A 26,078-nucleotide genomic window follows, 5' to 3' on the forward strand; every position below is an offset into this window, starting at 1 on the left:
GGTAACTGGACAACCATGACAAAAGCAGAGCGAAGCTTTTGTTGAGGGCTGCAGCACTTTGGCACGTGCAGCAACGCAGTTTAAATCATTCAAATCCCATGACAGTCACTTCCCCCCATTGCCCGTGAGCCACTCTTCCTGCAATTTCACTGTTGTTCCAAGTACCAACTTGTCTTTATTTTGAAGAAATTACTATAATTTCATCATAATTCTAGCTGCTTACTCGTAAGATGAGCACAGCTCAATTCTGGCAGTGTGTTTATCACTGAACATAGATCTTTTGAAGAGAGCACTGACAAGACATTGTTTTGGTCATGTTTTCAGCTCCCTTTCATCTTCAGAGAGACACAAGAGTATTTTTTTATACACAAATGTGACCTTCAGAACTTCTGTGTATATTTTCAGATACACACATGGTTTCATGATGTTATGGAGGTTAAATCCACACCTCATGCTCACATAAGGAAGATCCCATTTGTACAGGAGAACTACAGAATGAATCTATGCCCATAGCTACTATGAACAGATACTTGCTCCATTTTTATTCCTCCAGATGACATTAAGACCCACCTCAAACATATCCAACTTCCAAAGGTAATACACAATTTCAGTCAACTTGCAAGAAGCTTGTTTGGGGTTTTTTAGCCTAGTATGCTGTACAAGTCTTTCCCTCAGATAAAACTGTATCCATTTATTTTGTGTTGAAAAATTATTTAGGGACATGTTTACAGAAATAAATGGTGTGAATCATGCCGTGGTTCTTCTCTTGCAAAATGAAAAGCTTCCAGCAGAAATTTTCCCCAGCAAGTTGATTCTTGAATACTCAAGACTGAGCATGGGCTGGTGATGGATCACCCCGAGTGCACACACACACATCCACACCCGCTGTTCCTGAGGCAGCTGCATGAGTAACACGGGCCCTGATGTGCCACAGGTGTGGAGCACTGCTTGCCCTGTAAAATACAGTTACTGCTTTTCACAATGATGCATAATGTCACATGCAACTTCTTCCTGCTCATTTAGAGGACAGAGCAATGTGCAATTCTTCTTTAAGTCTGTTTCCTACACCACCAGCTTGGGACTTTTTGCTCCTAACAGCAGCTCTCATGACACCATCTGGTGCCTGAAAGACAAAGGCTAATGTGTAATTACCCCTCTCCAGCCCTGAGGCAATTCTGTTGCATTGGCAGAGGTAGAAAGAACAGGGCACCTGCTCCTTTAGTCTCAACTTCATACACTGCTCTCCCTCCTTTCCGATAATTTAAAGGAACCGTCACTGATCTTTGTCTACTGTGTGCCAACATAGCAGCAGTCTTTCAAATACAGTAGTCTCTTAAGGACAGTTTCCTAAAAACCAAAACAAATCTTCCGTGGATCTTGTGGGTCAGTTTTGAACACCTTCCCTACAAAAGGCACCAATACATGCCATGCCCTGTATAGGTAAGGAGACAACTTGGTGGCTTCATTAAAATAAATTAAGTAGAAATGAAAAATGGATTTCTGTCTTTCCAAGGACATGTCTGCAATAAAAGTAGCTCTACGGTCAATGTACAAATCAATGTAACAATGATTCTGAGATGGGTTAAAAAGCAGTGGTAAGTTAGAGAAGTAATCTGCTAACAAAGCCACATCTGTGTGAAGAGCACAGAGACATGATTGTGGCAGAGGCTTCCCTGCCCTTGTCCCTGACAGGATGGACACGGCTGCGGAGGCCACGCCAGGCTGTGCCTCCCGCTGCTGCCCACCTGGGAGCTACGGCAGCCATGCAGAGGGGCCCTGCAGCGTGCACTGCAGTGACAGCAGATTTGCAGAAGCTGTGCTCGCACCATGGTCACTGCTACTTCAGTATAACTTGTACCAAGATCAGCAGTAGTTACCTCCTAGATTTTGATCATTTTTTCCTGGTTACTGTTAAGTGGACTTTTGGGAATTTCCCGAGTCCCAATAGATGCAGTGTTCACAGTCATAGACTGGTTTATGCTGGAAGAGACCTTTAAAGATCATCTAGTTCAACCTTCCCTGTCACACTTAGGGACATGTTTCCTCACAGCAGGCTTGGATGGTGACGTGTAAGAAGCCAAGCTGACTTGCACTCCGCTAGAAATGAAAAATAGGAGGTATTTCAGAAAATGCTTAATTTTAAACATATTATAACTCTGATGTTACTCAGGTGGAACTGTGTCCAATATTCATCCTGGGATTACCATGTCTTTACTTATTTTAAGTAGAGAAACATCAGGAGCTAAATTTCCATGGAAAAAATTACACAACCTGGTACAACGCAGGTCAAGGCGCCAAATTTTAGAAACCCAAGCCTCAACACTAACTCCCACTGCTTGTTTTGGGTTTATTCTATAGACATGATCACATAGCTTAGCTATAGATCACCAAAACCCTAAAACTCTTCTGTGCTTTAAACCTACCCACCAACAAGCCTTTGCTTATCCAGCAACTTCCTGCTCCTGCCCGGTCAGAAACCACTATTGCAGCCACTTGTTTGGGAACTGCCAACATCTGCTGATAAGAGAAGCCAAACTCACTGACTGGGAACAGTTTGCTCACCTGCATTCCCCATGGCTCAGGAGAGACCTTTATAACAGCCCCATCAGCCTTGCAAGAGCTGCTGGGCAAAATGCACACAGGGAGCTGGGAGTCACAACAATTAGGACGCTCAGTGCTAAGCTATGGACTCAGGAAAAGCCCTAGAGCACTGCATCTTTATTATTACTTTCCAGAGAAGCCCAACAAATGTAACATGTCCACAAACACACTTGGCATTAAAGGGGAAAGAGACACGTGTCACTGCTCAGTCAGCAAGGCAGAAGAAATCTAGCTCTGAAGATGAACGTTCTAGTTCTGCACCACTAAGTCAAAGAGAGGTTAATTATTACTCAGCTATTCAGGCAAACCCCAGAACCCGTCACTTAATTGGGCGAAAACACAGCTAAGCATAGAAGGGACTTGCTTCTTAAACAAAGACTTTTAAACTGAAAGTGTAATTTGTGGTTTCAGCACTGTACACAGTGCAATAAAGACACAGAAAGACCCAGACTGCACTTGGTGCCCTTCTAAATAAGGTTAATCCCAACACCTGGAGCCTAGGAAAACCAGCCGTCTGTCTGAAGTGGTTCCCAAACCCAGCAGGGAGCCCCTGAAGTCTTCAAGACAATGCCAGGGTCCCCAGGGCAGTCTCAGTGCATTGCTACTTCAGGCTGATTTGTTGCATCCTCCTCACTCGCTGGTGTCTCCAAGAAAATCAGTCTGCTCCTTCATGAGGTTGCAAACCATGTTTTATTTTTCAAGAGACAAGGCAAATTTACCCATGGCTACACATTAGCTACTCCCTACATCATTTCCATATTGCTCACATGATCACAGAGATGGGTTAAAAACAAAATTCAGAGTTTTATCAGAACTGTAAACGTACCGACTGAACAGACACTGCCCTGCAGGGAACAAAACTTATCAGAAGTGAAATGATTCATAAATACATGTATTTATTTCATACTGGGGCCAAACAACTTTCGTCACTTATCCAAGTACACTTGAAAAGCTCCCTTTGAGCAGAAAACAGCCCAAGTGGAGCTATTTTTAAAGCCATCTAAAAGACGGCAGGGCATGACATACCTTACTTTTTACCACACAGTAAAGATGAAAAACTGGAACAACTTCTCCCTTTTATCTGTCTGAGGGCCTAAATGAGTATTTATAGCTACTAATGGCTACTATTTCAGACCTTATTTTTTCTCCTCAACAAACCACCTTTCCATCAGGGAATTTAAGCTTTCAGCAATTCAGACATTTATGTTATTCTTGCTCAGTATGGCTTTTGAGCTGTGAACAAGCTTCCCAGGTCACTGGGAAAAAAAACCAAACAAACACCATTTTTTTTTTTACTGCTTCGGTTAATTCCAACTACAAAGGTCAGAAAGAGGGAGAAGATACACAAACTAGTCAATTTTTTTTGCTTCTAAATAACCTTGAAGCAATTCTTTGCCGTACATTTCCTCCTGTGCAGTCACAGCAGCTGTGCAAATAATTTACTTAAATTTAAGAAATGGAAAAAAATACATGTAATATACAATAATCATAGGTAACATCAGCATTACCAAGAAACAACAAGTTAACAGAAGGCACAAATATCCTGTTTAGATTCTCTTCCCCCACGCCTTTCCTCTTAATTAGTACACAGGGAAAGGAAGGAACAGCACAGCATCGTGGCTGGAGTACAATAAAATATCAGCAACTTAAATAAATATACACACCCACAAAGGAACCAGCACCTCATACCTTTGAGCTTACTTGACACAACCTTTTCTTTTTCAAAGCACACACAAGGAGTATCCTTACTTGCCGGTGGTCTCAGACTCTTCCACAAGTGAAGATGTAAAGAGCAAACATCCCAATGGTCTCAGGTCCAGACTACCTCCAGCAGCCTCAGCAGCAAAGCACTTGCCAAGTGATAGAGAACTCTTGAAATTTTTCCCTTTTCTAACATTTACAAAGATCTGATAAAAATCCAGCTCTTCCCTGAAAAACAAGTGGTAATACCACAACGGGACTTCTGGAGAGAAAGAGGCACTTGCTGACTATTAGTTCCACTGGCAGTGTGTCTGGAACAAAATGAGTGGAAAAGATGATCACACAGAAACAAAAAGTAGGAACTTCAGCATCAATAAAACTGCAAAGAGAAGATTTTATTACAATAATTTTTGCCACCCATGAAGGACTACTAACAAATGCCAAAGTACTATTTTTTGCAACATATGTTACAGCAGCTTTCTTTAGGAAAAAACCCCAGATTTCTCCAATATGCCTATACCAAACTATCTAGAAGCACATCATTCATTCCCAAATATAACTAACAAAAAAAGATATTAAAAAAGACTACTATAAAATGCAAGACTTTCCAAAAGTTTGGCATTACAATGGAAGGAGCTGTTGACTCCCTCACAGGAAGAGAGGCCCTGCAGAGAGACCTAGACAAATCAGAGGGCAGGGCTGGGCAATCACCAACCATATGAAGTTCAACAAGGGACAGCGGTGGGTTCTGCACCTGGGATGGGACAGCCCTGAATGTATGTGCAGACTGGGGAATGAGATGCTGGAGAGCAGCACTGTGGCAAGAGACATGGGGGCCTTGGTTGATGGAAAGCTGGATATGAGTCAGCAGTGCCCTGACAGCCAGGAGGAACAACCCTGTCCTGGGGGGCATCAGGCACAGCATGGCCATCTGGGCAAGGGAGGGGATTGTCCTGATCTGCTCTGAGCTGGGGCAGCCTGAATCTTGAGTGCTGGGGGCAGTTTTGAGTGCCACGATATAAGAAATCCATCTTAAATAAAGCCATCAAGAAGCATCCAAAGGAGGGCCACAAAGATGGTGAATAATCTGGAGGGGAAGCCATACGAGGGAAGCTGTACCAGGAGCAGCTGAGGTAACTTGGTCTTGTTCAGCCTGGAGAAGAGGAGAGTAAAGGGAGACCTCATCACTGTCTACAACTTTCTTCTGAGGGAAAGCAGAGGGACAGACTCTTCTCTCTGGTGCCCGGTGACAGGATCCAAGGGAATGACATGGAACTGTGCCAGGGGAATTCTAGGTTGAATATCAGGAAGAAGTTCTTCACCCAGAGAGTTACTGGGCACTAGAACAAGCTCCCCAGGGAAATGTTCACAGCACCAAGCTTGACACAGATCAAGAAGCATTTGGACAATGCTTTCAGGCACATGGTGTGATTCTTGGGATGTCTTGTGCAGGGCCAGGAGCTGGACTTCAATGATTCTTGCAGATCTCTTCCAGCTTAAGACATTCAATGATTCTATAATGCCGAAGACCCAACCAGCAAACACACACACAAAACCTACAGCTAGGAAAACTCCTGGTTAAGAGGACAGTAACAGAAGATTATTCTACAAATTTGAAAGGGACTACAAAGCAAAAAAAAAAAAAAAAAAGCTTAATTCATGCATTTTAAAGTGGTAGCTATCAGATACTATATCCAACAAGAAGCCCCCTTTGAGGAGCCATCCTACAAAAGCATTTGCTCCTGCTCAGAGCCTTATGCTAGCTCCTCTCCTTCAACCCCCAGGAGTCCCTGGGGCCATCCCAGCAGCAGTGTGACCCATGATCTGCTGCTGAAGCTGTCTGGGCCTTTGCTGCCTTTCTTGTCCCTTCAACTTAGCCACTGATTTATGTGCAGCCACTCTTCTTGCCTAATGTCTACCTGCAGAGTGGGAGGAACATCCCTGTGCTCTTGGACAGTCACAGCTCATATTGCTTATCGAAACTGCTGATGCTACCTTCCAGCAGGAAAAGAAAAAAATCCCAGGAAAACAGAAAAGCTTTTGTGGCCCCTCTGACTGCATAAAGCAACTGCGCACTTTTCAAATCAAATATTTCCAAGCAACATAAAGAAGTGGTTTTTTAAGTGGCACACAAGTTCAAGAAATCAAAATTCAGAATTACAGCCTATATTTGCTTGAGTCCAGAAGCACCTGGAATACAGTAACTGCTGAATCACTGTCTGAAGGAAAAGGATTCTAAGACTCAGAAAAGATTCCCTTTTTCACTCAGTTAGGACAGCTGAGAACAAGCCACCAGCAAAGGACCACTGGATGTTCATAAGAAAATGCACAGATTTCCATACCACTTTCTGTCCTCCACCAAGTACAAGTAAGGTGGCATCTCCACTTTAACTGCATAGCACAAAGGTACCCTACTGACAAAGGTGTAACTACACAGTAAAAGTTTAATACAAATATTTCATCACATTGCAATTAAGTTTATTCATGGGCTTCTGTACAAAAGAAATCTGGGGTACTAACAACTGCACCAGATCTCTAGGAATTTAAGGTATTGGATCACCAAGGCAAAATGATGGCAGAAATGGTGTGATAGGAACAGAAATTGGGAGTAGAGACTCTTAAAACTAACACAAAACAGAGAATCCGCCTTTTGCCTTAAGTGCTGTGAAAATGCCAAAATCCCATCTACCACCTGTTAAAACTTATCAAATTTGATGTGCAAATTCTTAGAAATGTTATCACAAAGAGGAAAAAAAGGGGCTGCTGCACAAATTACATTTTCTACCATAGATTTGCTGTGTATATTTATACCTTGAAATAGCTTATCAAGTACCACATGGCAGAATCTGACTGGAGTTTCAAGAACAAAGGGCGCACTTCATGGGACGCTCCTCCTGGTACACGGTCTGAAAGGCAGCAGGAAATGCCACCCTTCAAAGCCCTGCTGTAAATGCTGCTCTTATTTTCTTCTGGGGAATATACTAATTGATTGGACACACCAAACAAACCTATTCATTGTACCCATCACCAGAAAGCTGTAATGAGGGGATAAACCCTAATCACAAACCCAGTCTATATTTAATAAGGGGAAGAGATGCAAGAAGATGACCAGCAAAGCAAGAAGTCTGACCTACAGAATGAGCATGTACTCCTCGTCCTGACGTGAACTCCAGGAGAGCTCCAGTGTGACTCCTGACGTGATTCGTGTCCCGCCAGCTTGGCTCCTTTCTGAAGCAAATAAAAATATAACCTAACCAAGACACAAAGCTGGGTTTGATCCACTAAAATGGTCAAATAGATATGATGTCCACTCACTCTGTAATCAGAGGCGTACATTAAACAAAAGGATTTGACTTCTCCTCAAGATAAACAACTTCATAAGAAAAACATTCTCATTCTCTTAACAAAAATGTTTAAGTTAATCTGAGAAAACATTTTAATGTCACTCTAAACAACAGCAACTAAAATAAGAACAAATAATCCATTTCCGATTATGCTATAAACATCAATATTTTTTTATAAAACAAGGAATAAACTTCTTTTATCTCCCATCCCCAAACTCAGGGCCAGTTTGGCTGAATCCAAAAGAGAAGGCATGAGAACCTTTCAGAGAAATCCTGCACTCCTCTCAGCAAGATCAACAGGCACATGCAGCACACAACACCAAAACCACACAAGGCTTTGCCAGTAGCACCACTTCCACGGTTCACAATCATTTCAAGAACTACAGAAATATTTTCTCCAGATGCTGGAAAGTTAATCAAAAGTAGTTTTCTAAAGCCTTCTGGAAGTCTATAAGAGAAAGAGTGCCAAGGGATTTGGGGTGTTAACTCTGATGACAACTTTCAGTAGTACTCTGCTTTGTAATTCCAGCTGACAGCTGGTATTCAGCAACCCTTGAGCCTCAGGTCTCTACTTGAGGTTGTGCTACAGGCACCACAATCAATCCTGACTTTGAACCCATGATAGCAGACTTAGGCAGCAAGGTGCCACTCTGCCAGCATTTACTATGCCAAGAAGTTAAGAACAGAGAACACAACCCAGAAGACCCTCAATACTTTTAATGACAACCCCAGTATAAAGCCAGATGTGCCATGAAAAAATGCCCTCAGGTAAGCCTGCTCAGAATGTGAATATAGTTTTTGCCCCCCAGGGGAAACAGCAACAACCAAACACTTTCCTCTGCTAAGGTGTCCTTACAGCAACCCCCTTAAGGGCATTCTCCAAAACAAAAAACACTTGTATTAACACACTCTTGTATCACTGACCTATAATAAAGGATTATGAATAGTTTCCCAAGAATATATAGGAAAAGGCAATACTAATACATCAAAGGGCAGTTAATATTTTATTTCCTGAGTCCCCCAACACAGCCCTTTACCCTGTGCATGCCACCAGCCAGGATCCCATGTGAAGGCACAGCTTGGTCCCTGAAATCTGCTGCTGAGCTACCCTCTCCTTCTTCCTCCTTCCCTAATTTGGAACAAATCGGAACCAAACCCACCAAAAATATCACAGAAACATTTAATTTATCTAAGAGATGGATTAAAAAGAACATTGATTTCTTGAACATTCATCTTAGCTTAATATTAAGTCAAAAACCTAGCAAGGCTTGCTGCAAGATGAAGACAACATACTCTCAAAGAAAAGGAAGTCTGATACCATATATCTGGTCTATAATGAGAAAGTATCCATCCAGTCACAATGTCCATGGAACAAGACATTGCATAATATTTGCCAGACATCCCTACATTGGCTGACCTGGCTGAGGATATCAGGACCAAGCACAAATGATATTTGAACCTGCCTTAGATGACAGTATTTATCACTGGTTTTGCAGAAATGTGTCTAGAAGTGGACAGTATATTCTCTCCCACCATCGTTCTTCTTCTTGCAGGAAGATTTAGAAATACAAGCAATTTTTACTCATTCCTTCTCTCTTAATGAATATTTCCCAGCATATTTTCCCAACATAATGTTCATATTTTCCACATAGCAAAGCTGTAGTTTATTCTTCAGCATGGATATAGTTTACTTCACAAGACAGATCTGGAGCATAGTCAATATCAGTTCCCATTCTGAACCAAACTCTGAAAAGTTCTGCTTTTGTAAGAATGGAGTGTTTGAGCTACTTAACAGACTTAAGAAAAGGATAATCCACTTAGCCTTTCTTAATCAGGGGCTGTCCAGAACAAAGTTGCATTACAGTAAATACGGCCAATGGGTAATGCTCACATTTCAAATATGGGACATCTTGGAAAATCCTAAATAATTAGAGAAAAGAAAAAGCCACCATATAAAATTTGTACCAATAATACCTAAACCCAGTAATTTACCATTAGGTATGGTCCCAACACCAAATCATAGTCACTTATGTCTCACTAATGGTTTAAAACGTCACATAATGATAAATATCAGGAAAAACCAAGAGAAACAAGAACGCCTATGCCATGACCCTCTGATACAAGCCTGAAGTCATAATCAATCTAGGAAGTTTTGAGGTCACATCCCAAAATTTGTAAAGTTGTCACAATTAGTGGCTTAAGGCTGATAACTCTTTTTTTTCCCCCTCAGCAGAAGTCTTAATACAGAGTGATTTTTACCTCCTGCCCTTCTACCCCTGCTCCACCCAAAACTATGTTCCTGACTCTCCCCACATGTGAAGATTGTGATTCACTAAGGAAAAACACTGACCCTGCAGCCAAAAAGGTTGGTGAGATCAAACTACCCAGAGGACATGCTTCCCTTCAGAACTGCCACTGCACTACAGTCAACCCTCTGGATGCTGTAGGGGTGGAGCTGCTGCTCCTGCTCCTGGCTGAAGGCTGCTGCACCTTCCATTGGGTCTGCAGCCATCCAAGAGACACAAAAAGAAGTTTTGGGGGTGTTTTTTTTTGCTAGAAGTTTTTTTTAAAAGTATCACAAATATTAACAATCCATATTGAAAGAAAAAAAAGGAGACACATTATTCACTTGCTAGTGGCTGGTTAGCACAGTGTATATAGATATTCACACATATGCTCCAGCACATCGAGCCAGGGACCTATCAGCTTTTCTTCAGCTATTTTCTACTATTTTCTAAAGTCAAGAAACAGATTCATGAGACTATATTGGTCTTACTATGATGAAGACAAAGATTAAGCTGAAATCACCAAAGTGGGAGCCTACCGTAGTACAACCATGCATAATATTGATAAGGGCCCCAAAGTTTTCCTTCTATCTTTTGAGGCACACTGAGGCAACAAGAGCACTGAAAGGTTGCAAGGTTTCTCAGATTACTCATGGAACCAGTGCACTGAACTCCCCACAAGTCACTGAAAGCTCAAGCTACCCTTCCTTTTTACTTCCCTCTCTCCCCCAAAGTTGTCCTCTCCTGCCATCACAGAATCATGGAAAAAACAAAGTGGAATATTTCTGATAAAAGCCCATGCCACTTGGCCTCAAAAATAAGTTGAGACTAGCCATGCTTTCAAACACTATTGCCTTTTACCAGCCAGCAGGCTGTGTGACAGCTCTGAAACAAAACAAAACAAACAAAACTAAAGAGGTTCACAACCATCAATATCACCCATACACAGTACTCACCAAATGAAAACATGTATAAAGAAGAATTTCTTATTAGAGCAAAATAGCTTACACACAAAATGCTAACACAAACCTACAATTAGGGAAAAGACAAAAAAAAAAGTTAACATTTCAGTGAGGTATCACCATTATGTAAAAAACCCCCAGACTCAGAAGCAGCCAAGTCTTCTGTAATAGTGGGTTTCACAGCTTTTCTTTGGTTGGACACTGACGGAACATACCAAAAAACCCACAGGCAGACCCCGCAGAACGTAGAGTCTCTATTGCCAACTTCAAAACCTATGTATTTTGCAGCTTTAAGAGAATTCTTGTGTGATTTTACAATGTGTTCAGTGCCAGGAGGGTTTCTAGGTTTCAGCCCAGTGATGACAATATTTCAGTTGTACAAATTTGTCTTATGAAAGGCACATGTGAAGTATCTGTAGTGGGCAGTAACCCTTACATGATACTGATGAGCTGAATGTGATTCCCAGCTTGGAGAAAAAAAAAAAACTGAAAAAAACTTTATCTTTCTGACTTGATCGGGTAGTGCTAAGCCCCCTTTCAATCTTCTATTCAAAACATGGTGCTCTCTAATTAACCTAAAAATAACTGTAGATAAAACAATCATCAGTTTCCAAAAAAACCTAAATATGAGAAGTCACAGCTCAGAAACTTCAGAGAACACAGCCAATGTCAACAGCCAAAAGAGCCACTATTTCTGCTTGGCATGCCATTGGTGCTCAGAAGGTCTCCAGAAACACCTTTATGCCATCACTCATGGGATGATGGTTTTGCCCCACCAGTTTAAAGGACGACTTTGCTGGTGTAGGCTACACAGCTTATACCAATGCCAAAAGCCAGAACATCAGACCCATGTGTTATCAAAACACTTACAAATGAAAATTGGGGAGACTTTAAACGTCATCCCAAATGCATACACTGTGCTGCACAGCACAGCCAGAATCCATGTATATAGATCCAAGTATTTATTTGCATCACCAGGTTTTCTCTTTAGGTGAATAACCTTGGTGGTGCCAAAGCCACCTGTCTGCAGGAGGTGATGAACCCTCAAAGGACTCAGTGCTGTGAGGCTGCAATCTGCCAAATGCTGTAACAAGGGAACATCAAGGAAAAACTTGCTGCAGGCTGCATAACTGAATTAAGAGCTTCCACATTCAAACAGATACCTCCACTGACACCTTCCTGAAGCTAAATTTTTGTCCCCTATCCTTCCCACACAGGGTGGTTCAACTCTTCCTCCCTCAGAATACAAGCTGGGAGCCTTCTCCTTAAAACAGGGTACACAGGCAAGTATGTGCAACTGTGGAGAGCAGAAATGAAGGAAACCATTCTGAACTTGAGGCACCAGTGGTGGTGCTACAAATAAAAGCATGGTAGACACAGAGTATCTGCTGTGCCTCCAAGGACACAGGGAGGGTACCCCACAGTTCCAAATAAACTCCTGCGCTGTGTTGGAGAAACATCAGCAGGACCTCTATGATAGTGATGCTTTTATAGTGATCTCCCTCAATATCATCTACCCAGACATGCTACACAGAAGGCAGGAGACACAGTTGTGGCCTGTCTCCCTTCTCCTCAATTTCCACAGTTGCAAGGGTGGGGGGAATCCTTTAAGGTTCGCAACAGCTAAATCCAAACAATCCCTGCAGCCACCCCTATGCACACCATGCTGCAAGTTAGCTCCCCAGGAGCTGAGCACCAGCTTGGAGGGCAGGTTTGGACAAGATGACCTACAGAAGTTTCTCCCAACCTCTGCCTTTTCTGACCGGGCAATGTGACACACAAATACCACACTTTTTCTGCGACAAGGACATCAACCACTGTTAAGTGCAACATCCTGTATGCATTGGTCAAAGCAACTACCACGTAAGGGGAAGAAGATAAACCTGACTTCTGAATCCTCTTCCCTTGCTGCTCTGATAAGCCCTGCTTGGGAACTTTAGATGCTGAAGGAGCAGTTTGAGCTCCCCTCTCCTTGTCTTCTGCCTCATTTGGAAATTACTTTCTTCCTTCCCTCATGGCATACATCCCCTTTTAGCAGGGATGCATTCTCTCTGGAAAAAAGTCTGACCTCAGCTACCACAGGAGCCCGTTCCCTTGAGAGTACTGTGGTTGTTGGTAAAACATATGGGAACAATTTTTTCAGGCTCTTTTAAGCAATGCAGCCAAATGGCTCTATTGCATATAACCATACAGGATTTCTATAGGTTTTAATACTTTAGATGAACAAATATGACTCCAAAAACAAACAAACAAAAAAAAATTCTACCCCCAACTTTCCTTCAAAGACTGTAAGACAGCATAGACCAATCAATAGCCTTTAAAACAGCCTCAGAAAACACTTCATCTCTGTATTTAGAATGCAACTTTGTTATTACATTAATATCTTTCAGCAATCAAAGCATGTTGGGGAGTAAGTTACAGGACAAACTTTTCTAACCTAATTCTTTACTTAGAGTCACGTGGGGTTTTTTTTTTTAATTTGTTGAGCTAGAAAATTGTGACAGGGATGGAAATCAAGGCTTCCCAAGAGACAAGTACAACCACTTGTTGTCCTTTAACAGTAAGAGCTAAGAATACTAAGAAAGAGTAAACTGGGCAAAAAGATGGAGAAGTCAAAGAACTGCTAAGTCACAAATGATGGCAACATCAGATGATCCAGGCATTATCCTACACCCCACTTAAGGCAGCAAGTCCCAACAGGAGTACCTCCCATGCGATGTACCTCCTGCTCTCTGGACGCGTCTCACTCAGCTGCCTCCTTCGGTTCCAGTAAGCATCACCCTACTCTGAGGTATGTCATATTTAGCATCTAACTACGGAAAAATATGGGAGAAATAATAAGGCAGGGTTTTGACTTTTTCCTATTAACACCTTTAAGCTGTACGATATTTTCTGCAACAGCCAGACTGAAGAAACTTCTGCCTCCAGTGTGGTGAATAGGAGCTTCTTGGTAATGCTGAGAAACTACTCCTCTGAAGTACCAGAATTTACCCTTCCCCCTATCAGCTTTTCTCCCAAAATACAATCATATCAGCAGGCTTACATGGCTGACAAGGGAGAGCACAGCTCATTGGGCTTTTTACCTGTGCCTTTCATCCAGCTTCCTCCTTCTTCCTCACACTATAACTTATAATAAGGAGAACATTAATTCCCTTAGATAAGTCAGCAAATATTTTTGTAGAGAGCAGCTGCAGGATGTCTGCCTCGTGCAAATTAAATTACCTAGTGGCTCAATCCAGTGCCTTCAACAGACATTCTTCTGTGGTAGTTGGGTCAGAGTCAGTGCATTTCTGCTATTGTGCCTCATGCTCCCTTATTTTCCATTTACATATGCTCTGCTCCAGAGTGAGGGAAGGAAAATGTTTATACTTGTGGGTGGGACTTTGGATGCAGATTAAAGTCAAGGTGCTATATTTACTGATCTTTTAAAGTAATATCAACATGTTGAAAGGGAGTCAAAGTTCTTAAGAAAGATCAAAGTCCACATGAAGCAACCACAGATTAACATAAATATATGCTGAAATACTAACACAGACTGGCAAAATTTACTTGTATTTTCCCTGCAGCAAATAATTTTGCCTAATAGGGGAGCCAAAACCATGAAAACTCTTCTTCACCTTTATGTAGGGCACACTGCAGTACTTTGTGTTGGGGTGAATGACTCTTCAGACTAATTTTGCAAGGCTAGGTTAATACTACCATATTGCTCATGGCTTACAAGCTTTTGAAAAGTGAGGGCTACATCCTCTAAAGAAAAAAAAAAAAAGCGCAGTATTACTACTTAACTCAGACTTCATCAAAGCTAATCCTGCATTTCTTCCTTCTTATTGCACTTGACAGAACTTTTGTTGTCTGACAAATGAAAAGCCAACAAGCAATAAAGTGTATGACCTTCTTTTATTTGACTAATTACTATTTCGGTAAACAGATCACCTATTTTTCTTGTGGAAGCATCAACAGCAGCACCGAGAACACGAGGGACGTTGTTTCATGAGGGCAAAGGACAGTTTTGCAGATTAATCACAGCCCTGTAAAACAGATGCCTAGCCTGTATTTACAACCCTGACGGTGCAACTGCTTCGGCTAGGGGTGCAATTAAAGCGAGTGTGCAGGCAGTCACCAGAAGTCAGAACCCAGTCACGGGCTTTGCCAGCAAACTACAGGCACAACACACACAGAGAAGACACTGGTCCTGCACACTCTACGTTCATAAAGCTGTGTCGACACCAGGAGGGATAAACCGATCCACTAAAATATCGTGGTACAAAAATCAGCTAGCTTGGACCAGAAGAGGACCCAGGTTCTGAGTTTCATCAAATATCGTGAGTCAGTAGCAAAGCACCTTTGATTTGGTTTCCTCACCCGACATACTGAAGTTGTCAAGTTCCACAAAACCACGATAAAGCTCAAACGACTTTCAGGACTTCAGCCTTTGTATTTCGTATAAAAGATTTCGTCTGTACTTAACAACACACACTCAACAAACAAACCTTTAAAAAAGGGAGCCCATCGGCAGCCCTGCCTCTGAAACCTCCATCGTCTGAAGCCTCTCGTGCTGCCCGTGCAGGGCGGACAAAGCGCGCTCCCCGGCTTCCACACAGGGAGCCCCCCAAGGAGGGACTCCCCCTTCCCTCCCGCCCCGGCACGGTTTCGGAGGCAGCGGAAAGCGGGGCAAGGTCCGCCGGTGGGCGCGGGGCTGGGGGCAGAGCCGGGCACCGCAGCCTCCATCCCCCGCAGCTCTAATGAGCCCCGGTTAGCGCCGAGCGGTGCCCGCCGCAGCACCGCTCCAGCCCGGCGGCTCCGCGTTCCGCCCCGAACACAGCCACAGAGGCCGGGAACTCGGGGGGCGCAGCTCCTTCCCTCCCTCCCTCCCTCCCTCCCTCCCCGCCTGCCTCCCGCTCCCCGGGCGCTGCTCCCGTGAGCACCCTGCAAACCCAACTACTCGAGGGATCCAACACTTTCCGTCAGCCTGCCGCCGCTTTCCTGCCGGTATCCTGCCCCACAAAAGCGACTCCACGTTGGAGAGGGAGGAGGATCCCACCGGCCCGCGCTCACCTCCGCCAAGAAGTTGTCCATGGTGGCCCCTCGGCCCGCCCGCGGGTGCGCAGCGCCGGCCACCAGCCGCGCACCATGTGCCGCTCTCCTCCGGCCCGGCCCGGCCCGGCCCGGCACGGCTCGCCACACCGAGCCGCCTCAGCCGCCGCGCCGCTCCATCGCGCCCCAGCGCCGGCACCAGCCCGCAGCCTTTGTCCGCCCGCCCCCTCAGCGCCGCTCGGCCGGGCGGTCCCGGCAGCGCATAGCCGCCGCGGGGACCCGCAGCGGGGCTGACGCGCAGGAGGAGGAGGAGGAGGAGGAGGAGGAGAAGGAAAGCTCCCGCCGCCGCACACTCCTGCCCGGGGCCGCCCCGTCCCGTCCAGGAGGGGCAGGAGCAGAGGCGGAGCCGGGGCCGCGCCGCTCCCTGCGCCGAGCTCAGCCGCGCCCCCGGCCCGCCCCGGCCCGGCCCGAGCGCGGGCAGCGCCCCCCGGCTCCCCGCTCCTCCCGCGCCGCCGCTGCCCCGGCTCGCCCTCCCCGGGGTCCTGGGGACGCGCCGACGGCTGCTCGGGGCGCGGAAAGCCGCGCTGGAATGCGGAGTGAAAGGAGCGTGGGCGCTGCTGGAAGGGGAGCGGAGGCTCGACCCGGTTTGGGGGCAGCTCCGCTCCTTTGCTCGGCAGTACAGAGCCGTGCAAAGCTCCGCCATCCGGCCAGAGGCGCTGCCCGAGGTGGTTAAAGAATGCCTACCTGCAGGGTTCTGCTGAGAACGGGCAGCCCTTAGGTAAATGTGTAGCAAACTTATGTACGAGCTCTCCTCAGGTTCGTGTTCCTTTGCTGAACGCTGATCTTGCAGCAGCCGCTCGCTGAGACCGCTGCAAATGAAAATAGCCCTCTCCTTTATATAGTTTTCCAGTCCTTTACGTTTCTGCAAAGCAGATTTATAATGTTCAGGGTTTGGAGACATACCTTGTTCATAATTTTGCACTGATCCTGTAGTAACTAACAGCCCAAGAAACGCAGCAAAGGAGAATCCAATCTTGCAGATACTGGGCTATTTCTTTCACACTGCAGGAAGAAATGTTCTAAAAAATAAATCACAGCCACAAAGAAAGAAAATACAGTATTCTGCTTTTCTGTCACAGGCAGAACCCTAGTATTGGCTTGGGAGCTTGAGCATGTGAGCAGAGTTATGGGAGACCTGGGAACCAGCCTTTGACAGCAGGAATAATCATGAGTCTGCAACTCTCATTTTTCAAGGTGTCATGGCCAACACATAGAGCATAAGTGCCACTAAAAAAGGCAAGTTTAAGAATACATACATTACACAAGGAAAAACTTTCTAGTTTCACCTTTGTGTCAAAAAAAAAAAAAAAAAAATGAAAAAGGAGGTGAGCAGGTAAAAGATGTTTGGTTCTGAGATAGGTCACATCCAAAATAGTGTTGTGTTGGTCTTGGAGATTCACACAGTGACATCCATGAAAACTAATGTGCCATCAAGGTTAGCACTGGGAGAAACCAACACCAGAGGGACTTCCTGCCGAACAAGTGCCTCTTAGAGCCTACATGGGGGCTTGTGGCTACCTGTCCCATCACACAAAAACAAGGTGGGGGGAAGTTTTCAGGCAGAGAGCAACTGCTTTGGACATAGCCAGCTCCTAGAGACCTGCAGCTCTCTCCAGCTCACCTTCCCATGGCCAGTGGCTTCTGGCAGAAAAAGCAGAAACATTTCCCAGCTTGCTGGTAGCACAGCACAAAATCCCTTGGGCAGCATCCCTGTTGCAGCTTGCCAAGGCCAGCTGGGAGACATCCTGCTGGACACCCTGCAGAATCCTGGGAGCTGCTGGGGAATCACTTCTCTTGTCATCCCCCTAATCTCTACTCCTGGGTAAACAGGTTTTACCTTCCTACAGTTGCTCTGAAACTCAAGATTTGCAAAGGATTTCATCTGAATTCACCTGTATACGTGGTATCAGCTCACACAGAAGTTAGACTAAATCATTATTTTGCTGTAGATTCTAAGGTATAAATTCCAGTGTGGGAGCTCTGTAACTCTATTCCAAACTACTGCACCTCCAAAGTTACTCTGGGGAAACAGGTTTTTTTTCCACAATCACTATGCCAGAAAGCTTCCCGTCTCATACAAGCCTTAGTTTGGCGAGGGTTGAGTCAGATTGAAGGTATTTGTTAAATTATTTTGACTTCTGATTGAACACTTTGTTTGACACCGTATTACTGGAATGTAGCACGCATGTCTGACTACTGCATGTACTCAGGTCTGTGAAACACAACTGGTGTAGGAATTCATGAAGACTTTGAACCAGTTATCCAATAAAAGCAGCCTGTGTTTTTTTAAATGAGAATTCAGTAAATTACAAGAACATGTTACCAATAGAACAGGACCAGTTTTATGCAGCCTAAAAATACATTGCAGAAAGAATGAGTATTCTCTTGTGGTGGGGAAGCATTACAAAAGAGTTGTTAAGCTCCTAAGACTTTGTTAAGATTTAGAACAGCTGTAAAGTTGCATAAAGGATCTAGGAAAAGAGGTTTGGGGAGCAGAGGGGAACAGTCACTCCAGCAAGCTTCTTCCTTTTCTCCTTCTATGTCTTTTTGTGTCTGTTCTGCTCACAGTTTGTAAGCACTAGCATCTGTGTTTCATAGGAAAGGGGGTTTGAAACATGGCGTTTCCTTTTCCCGCTCTGAAAATGACCCCAAACTAGTCTCTAACTCATTTTATGCAATTGTTTTGGAATTTGGAAAACCCCACAGACACAGTGTACAAAGCTCCATGAACATCTGGAGACTTGGCCAGTTCTGCACAGCTCCGATTTTCTTTTAATCGAGAAATTCCTTCACTGATTGTGTGCCTAAGGTAAATTACTTCCTTTTGAAGCTGCTCCCATGCATGCTGGCTCAGCTTTCAGCTCAAGTGAGGACCAGGAATGGACCAAAAGCTCAGTTCCACCTCCCTGATGACACATCTCACAGGCTGTGAAGATTTTAGCCACCCTTGTGTGGGTGGTTGGTGGTGAGGTATCTGGTCCTTGGATCCCTTTCCTGGCTTCAGCCTCTCTCTTACTCCATGCAGCACAGCTTTGGCATGTGCTAGGTTGCTCTCAGATGGTCTGTTAGGCCATATTAGTATCCCTCAGTTACATTTGCTGCATCACATGGGCCAGGACCCATCTTTACCCAGTCTTTCTGACCTTTTTTCCCTTTTTTCCAGTAGCTGCTAAAGTCCACACCTGACCAAAGTGTCTGACAAAATCAGACATCCCTTCCTTAGATCCCAGAGTATTCCTAGCAGCTGGAGCTTTTGTGAAACACTGGGCTTTTAAAACAGATTTAAATTACTCCTGTCTCTATCACCAGCTCTATCCCATTGCAGATTTCCATTTCTGCTCCAGAGGCAAAACCAACTTAGTGACTAAAGCCCAGTTATCTCAAAATCATTTGCTTCACCTGAGCTGTATTTCTTCACAGGGAATTTCCACACACCAGATTTGTGGGGCCTTTTTTAATGATTTATTGCATGTATTATAAAGTTTGTAGACATGATTGCATCCCAAGAAACTGTTAACTCATTCAGTACTTTGAGCACACTTGGTCAAATTCTATATGCCCCTTTTTAAAAGTGACTTTTCCCCCAGTTTTTGTCTATGAAAGCCATCAGGGCCACATGAGGTTTGGTGGGTCCCAGGGCTGGGAGAGTTGGGGGCACACTGGGTGGGTGATGGCAGAGCCATCAGGGCCCATCCCACCACCCCAGCCAAGGGCACTGGGCCATGGGGAGGTAGGGGGAGCCCTTGGGAGCGGGCGGGGATGATCAGGACTGTCAGTGCCCTCAGGGTTGTAAAACTAAATGTATTTGAAACCAAACAGATTGGGCTGTAGCAAGTCCTTGTCTTCACTCCATCTGATTGTCCATGGTGCTGGTTTCTATGCAATTCAGAAATCCTGCTTTCTTTTCAATAGGCAAAGACTTGTTCTGTTGCCCCAACCTTAACACAAGATCTGTGGGGGGCATCTTTATGCTAAAAGCTTTATATTCAATGATTTTTTGGAAAGGCTGCTGAATTTTCATTGCATGCATATGATGCTTTTCTCTTTCTTACCTTATCTTATTTTTAGTTGCCTTTTTCCACAAAAAAGATCGTTGGTATTGTTGAACTGAGTGATTTTACCTTTTGCATGCCTGACAGGTATATTGCACAAAAGCTTTTTACACCCTCTGGAGGAGTTTTCTTTACCTTACTGGCAGCACTGAAGTAGGTTATCTGCCTTACCCAAAGCACTACTGTCCCTTCTGTAAGGCATGTGGATTGATTTCAGTCAAATAATTAAACGATATATTCAGTTAATTCAATCTTATTGATTAAAAGGAGCCTAAATTAACATTCTCTACTCACCAAAATGAGGCAGTGTGTTTCTTTGTTCACAACTCAAGGCCTCATTTCATCCAGTGTTATCTGTAAAATCTGCTCTCAGATTGTTCCCCCTGGTGTCACTGTCCACAGCACACATCATTTTTGAGTGGGCAATTTCTGTTTCATTAAACTTACTCCAAAAGAGGGGTTTTATCCCAACCCTGGGGCTGCTGTTGCTCTTTTCAGCTCCTGTCAGGTCTTAGCTAACCAACTTTTTGTTGACAAGATGTTGGGCATTGACAAATGTTTCTGTAATGAGTGACGGTGTACAGGGAGGCTGTTGGCACAGACCACAGTTTTCTACCACTCTAGTTTTGAGGAATGTCCATTTCTTATTTGGGATGTACAGATCCAAAACTGTTACCATGGAGCTGGATTGTCATATGACAGCACATTTAGGACTACCAGCTTAGGGTCTGGTGAAGGCCACTAAGTATGTATGGTTATACTCAGTTTCTGAGCAGAACCTCCACCTGGGAGATTCTAAGTTTTAATTTCCACATAAGAAAATGTTCTCTATTACAAGACTTCAATATATGATTTCACAGACTCTAGATTTTTTTCCCAATGTCACAGAGCCCCCTCCTCATTCAACATCTGTCAGTACACATATGAACAGAGAGCTGTCTAACTCTTCATGTTCTTACCCATTTCCTGAATTCTACTCATCCCCTTTGCAGAGCCTTTCTCTTCAGTGCTTATAACCCTTTGTCTGCCCCTTCCCTCCATCCTTCATATCATGAAGTGACCTGCTTCTTTCTGGGCCTCTCAGGCAGCACCACTTCTCGTGGTGGCAACCTATTCCCTGTGTGCAGCTCAGTCCTGCTGTTCTGAACTTCACTGACTCTTCATCTCATTTAAGATTGCTGCTGCACTTAGTTGTCACCAGCACCTTTTAATCCAATTGCTCTCCTCTTACAATCTTACTTGCAACCTATTCATTTAAATTCTGTTTGTCAGCTTGGAATATAGTCTCTGCAGAAGATACCAACAGAGAGAGCTGTGTTGCACAAGAGCATTGGTTTATCATATAAAGATACCCACTGGAAGAAAAATAGTGGAGTGAAAGACAGAGGACTATCAAAAAAGCTTAGAATCAGTTAAGGGATAAAGGTAGAAGTAAAACATAAGAAAAAAACAAAAAGAAATGAAAGCTTTTCATCTTTCTCATCTTCTGCATTAGGTTGTGAACACACTTTCCTTGCTTTCACCCAGGAAGCCTGTATGGAGATGAGTGTGTGAAGGCAACTTGTAGTTGCAAACCCTGTAGTCACAGTTTATGACATGTTCATTTATCAGGTAGTCAGACCTGCACAAAACATCTCAGCACCTCTCTGAAGGTCACTGCCCACAGAGCAGGGCCCAGAAGGGAGCTCACGAGGGCACCTTTTGCTGCCTCAGTGCCATGTAAGCCAGATTAGTTCAAAACACTTCCCCTAGCAGTTTAAACTAGGTCATCCTTGTTCTGCTGAGGCAAACAAGCAACACCCACACTTTCCTTGCCACTGGCAGTGCTATGGAAGGAAAAACCTCCAGTAAAAGGGCATCAAAGCCCAGTAAGGGCCAGTCGTACCTTGAGCAATTGGCACTGTTCAACCAGCAAATATAAGTCAAAGGCTGCCTTCTCACTTATGGTGTTTGGCCAGTTTAAACCATGCCCATGGTCTCTCCCCACCTTTTATTGCTTCCCCAGCTGTGACGTGAAGGGTAAGTCTGCCTGAGTACTGTGGCCTGGCACCTTATGAATTATTTTACAGGTATCTTCCATTTCTCATGCTTGGATTCCTGTTGGGGAGCAGTTCCAGAGTGTGACCTCTGTGGAAAATTAAGCTAAAAGATGTGTTCTATAAACAGTCTGGGTAAATAAGAATCAGGATACAAGACCAGATTAGTGCTTGTCTGAAATGCAGCCCCTGAAGTGCACCTAGGATGGGCAATGGGCCCCCAGCGTGATATTTCACTCTACAGATGTGCTCCTATTTTCCTGCACTCCTTACTTGTGTTGCATAACTGTTTTATCTCTGTGGATTGACTCAGCAAATGGGGGATGGAAAACTGATCCAAACTTTTCTTTTGGTTTGGGTTCTCTTCTTGTGTTGGTTTTCTTAAAACAAAAACTTGTCAAAGTTTTGATTCTAATTAATTACCTGAGAAGGTTCAGATAAATACCTTGCAAACAAATATTGTTGCAACATGGAGAAGTACAGGAACGAGGGTGTTCTGCATTGCTGCTAGCATTTGTTCCTTGGACCAGGTCACAGCTTCAAAGAGCCAGGAGGAACAACCTTCACAGTCTCTTGTGCTTCAGAGAAAGTTTATCCATTTTGCATATTTAAGGCTTTATCAGCCTGAGGTACAATTGATATTTTCCACCAGTGCTATTCTGTTAAAAGTTTCTTCCCATGATCTGCTATGGAAGAAACACTTTTCCCCTTTGCCCCTAGATTCCTTCCTGTGTTTGAAATCAAGAAACCCCATCATAGCACAGGAGAGCTAAATATTCATTTCAAAGTGGACAGAGTTTCACACAAAGTCTGTGAAGGCCTAAATGACACCACACAGTCCTTGAGAGACACTCAGAATACTGAGAACCTATACATTATAAAGGAGAATATTCTTTAGAAATTTGTTAAAAACAGTATTTAGTAATACAAAAATGAAATATGATGATTGTATCTTTTCATAATTACATTTAAAACTTAACAAATTTTGTCTGAAATGATCTCAAAACCTTCTCTGGTATTGCACTGATGTGATAGGTTCAATTTTGGTAGTTAAATTTTTGCCCAAATACATTGTTTTGCTTTAATATATTATTGTGCATAATTTTAGGATGTATTTAGGTCTCAATCAAACTACAACTATATAGGTTTACCTATTTACTGAATGCATTCAAGTGAATAAACATGCCATTTCTTTGTTATAATCAAAAGCAAAGTTCCTGGCTTACATCAGTCTGTTGTCCCAGAATAGAATCAAAGGCTGCTGAGGTAGCTTAGGTCCCTATTTAGAAATAGGAAAACCTTTGTTTTGTGTACACAGACACTGAGCATCCCAATGTGAGATGTTAGAGGAAGCTGGGGGTTAGAAAGCCCAGTGCCAGCTACATTCTTGGCATGCAGTCTGCCTGTAGCAGTATTTGGTGTTTCTGTTTACTTGCCACATATGCGAATTAGTAGACTGGAAAGACATGGTAGGCATGTTTAGTACCAGGCTGGGTAAAGGATATATGAGACTTCATCTTCTGTTTCCCTTGATTCTTATCCCAGCTGTATTACCATTTACCAGTCCCCTAACACCCATAAAGCTGTAGCAAAACAATTCTTTTCTTAGTCAATGAATTACAGGATTTGCACAGGATGCAGCAGCAAGCTGTAAACAAAAAATGAAGTAGAAAACAATTCCATAAATACAGTTGTTAACAATTGAATAACAAACACAGTAGCAAACATGGTATTTTTCAACAACCTGACAGTATCAAGCCTTCTAATTCCAATGGGCATTCAGCTGGAAACTGGGAAATAACTTACATTTGGATCTTTGCAAATTCTTTCTTGCAACAGCAAACACCTGTGTGTATGCACTACCAGAACTTTGCTCCTTTTTGTCTTTTCTTCCCAGTTGCTGCAAATAGGATACGGTAGAATATATTGACCAGTGAACCCTTTTCCCCTGCTTCACTCCCACAACTGGTTCAGAATTCCACAACTGGAAAGATTTCTTGTCTTTGTGGGCAGAAGTTTGAGTACAACAGCGTGGTGTATGTGGGATCTGCCCTTAATTTATATTGGTAAATTTTTCCATTGGAAAACTACTGAATCTTTGCTAGAGGTTTGGGGTTTTTTTGCTCAAAAGCATTCTAAGCCCTTTTAGAAGCTCTGCAACACAGCTTACCCCTTCTGCATCTAGCACAAATTCTCCTTCAAGTTTAAAGACATCAAAAGCAAGCGTTAATCTCTTCAGAGAGGAAAACTAAACCAATGTATATGTGGGACAATCCCAGCAAAATCAAATCAGATGGAGGGAAATCATTTGGAGGGTGAGCAGAGTAGTCCAGTCATTATATTGATGATTTAACATGAGATTCCTCCCAGTCATTAAAAACTGAAGAAGATCAAGCCCTTGCTCTGTGCCCTGGTAAAACTCTGCAGACAATGTTCATCTACTGAAGACTAATCTGGCAGAAGGACTCTGCCTAGGCTGGGATAATCTTTAAATTCCAATCTAGACTAAATTTCTCGGTGGCAACAAAACTGAAGGATATTTTGTCCTGACTAAAAATAAAAATGCCTGGCTAAATTCAGGGCAGCCTTTGGTACTGACTGATTTGAATAAGCTTTGCTAGTTGAAAGAGACAAGTGGATCAACTTTGTAGGTACATTTAGTGAATCAACTTTTCCCTAGAAGCACTGGGAGAAGGTTTCCTCTTATCTTCAGAAAAATAGGTGAATCTCTACTCAGGGAAGAAGTCAACATTAAAAAATAAACATCAGAAGATAGAGCTGAGTTTTGTTAAGAACCAAATGTGTGCTAAATTAGGGTTGTATGTTCTGCCTTTTATTAATGGCATCCTCAAAGGATACTGACTCACTGGATGACTGAAGTGCTTGTGGCTTGGGACCCATCCTGAGCCTCTCATCCTAGAGCTAGGGAAGCTCTTCCCTTCTCTTAATGTAAGGAAGCTTCCAGATTCAATAGTCATGTGCTTCAATACCAAGAAATAGGAGCAGAAAAGCACTCAAGTAAGGCTCTCTAAAATGAAACAAGTTACCATCTTGTGAGGTGATCCAGCTACCGGTAAGATTTTCTAACAGGGAACAATCAGGATTTCATCAGCCTTTGAGTACTGTTCTTTTACCACTCAGTCAGAGCAGTGATTGGTTTTGCAAGTCACCCATTCACCCTGTCCCAGCAAGGAGGGCTTTGCCAGCTATGGACATAGAGAGACCACAGCTGTGGTCTGAGGAGAAGAGTTAAAGGAACCAGCCAGGTTGATTTGTTCTTATCCATTTTGGCTGCCTTCAGAACATCTCTGTGATGAAAATTCCTGTGTCTTCTCTTTGCACAACTCTACACACTTTCAGTGGTTTTTCTGTTGTTCCTGGTAAGTGATAGGTGAGAGGGCTGCACATGTCTGAATCAGCACTGGTTTTATTCTTAGGTGTTTTAGCCTGATTAGAAATTCCTCTCTTCCTGTTACTCAGGTGTCAGGATTACTGCTGTAGAAAACATCTGCTTTTAGGGAAAAGAGATAAATAATTCAAATATCATACTGGAAGTGACACTCTTCTACCACCGTAGAGATGTTTTCCAGGGCCTTCTAGCAGTCATAATCATTGTGACGTCTCTACTCTGTGATGCTGGCACTGTTGAAGGGAGTAGCAATTGTAAGGCCTGTTTTACCTTCATGCTGCACTAAACCCATGGCATGTAAGAAATGGACCTTCCCAGTGGTAAGATGATAAAGGATTATCATTGTCAGTATATTTTAGTCAGAATAGAAGAATTGTCATTGTATATTTTCCTAACACTTGGCCTGACTGCAGAAAGGTAGCAACCCATAACTATTCCTACAGAAAAAGTATATATATTTAATTTTACAGTTAATTATTTTTAGTAGTCTATGTGTTTTATGGAAGCACCCAAGCTGAGGAAGTTTTAAAACCAACGAAGTTTCCATACTTAAATGTAAAGTGCTAATGCAGTTTGAAAAGTCTGGGCAGGGTT

At 43.4% G+C, this 26,078-nt stretch overlaps 1 protein-coding gene across 1 annotated transcript in view; it reads right to left on the minus strand.

Annotated features, from left to right (window-relative positions):
• MYO10 (myosin X) overlaps nt 1-16,025 on the minus strand; it is a 159,826-nt gene extending 143,801 nt beyond the window's left edge. The window contains exon 1 of the mRNA XM_086898248.1: nt 15,949-16,025. The gene's annotated coding sequence lies outside the window, so the exon portion shown is untranslated. The remainder of the gene's footprint in view (nt 1-15,948) is intronic.
• Nucleotides 16,026-26,078: the final 10,053 nt, after the last annotated feature.

The sequence above is a fragment of the Cyanistes caeruleus genome, chromosome 1, assembly GCF_971803275.1.
Source record: "Cyanistes caeruleus chromosome 1, bCyaCae1.hap1.1, whole genome shotgun sequence".
Classification (NCBI taxonomy): domain Eukaryota; kingdom Metazoa; phylum Chordata; class Aves; order Passeriformes; family Paridae; genus Cyanistes; species Cyanistes caeruleus.